The sequence below is a fragment of the Charadrius vociferus genome, unplaced genomic scaffold (genome assembly GCF_000708025.1).
Source record: "Charadrius vociferus isolate BGI_N301 unplaced genomic scaffold, ASM70802v2 scaffold525, whole genome shotgun sequence".
Lineage (NCBI taxonomy): Eukaryota > Metazoa > Chordata > Aves > Charadriiformes > Charadriidae > Charadrius > Charadrius vociferus.
In genome coordinates, this window is record NW_009648535.1 from 104,186 (window position 1) to 104,479 (window position 294).

Below are 294 nucleotides of genomic sequence, written 5' to 3' on the forward strand. Positions count from 1 at the left end.
TATTAGGAAGAAATTTTTCACTTTAAGGGTGGTGAGGCACTGGAAGAGGTTGCCCAGGGAAGCTGTGGATGCCCCGTCCCTGGAGGTGGTCAAGGCCAGGTTGGACGGGGCTTGGAGCAACCTGGGCTGGGGGAGGTGTCCCTGCCCAGGGAAGGGGGGTGGAACAAGGTGGTCTTTAAGGTCCCTTCCAAGCCAAATCCTTCTGTGATTCTATGATTCCTCCATTGTCCGACCTGCAGAATAGGGGCAGTATCTCTCTGCCTGCAGAGGAAGCGGGAGAGCTGAATAGGGAAA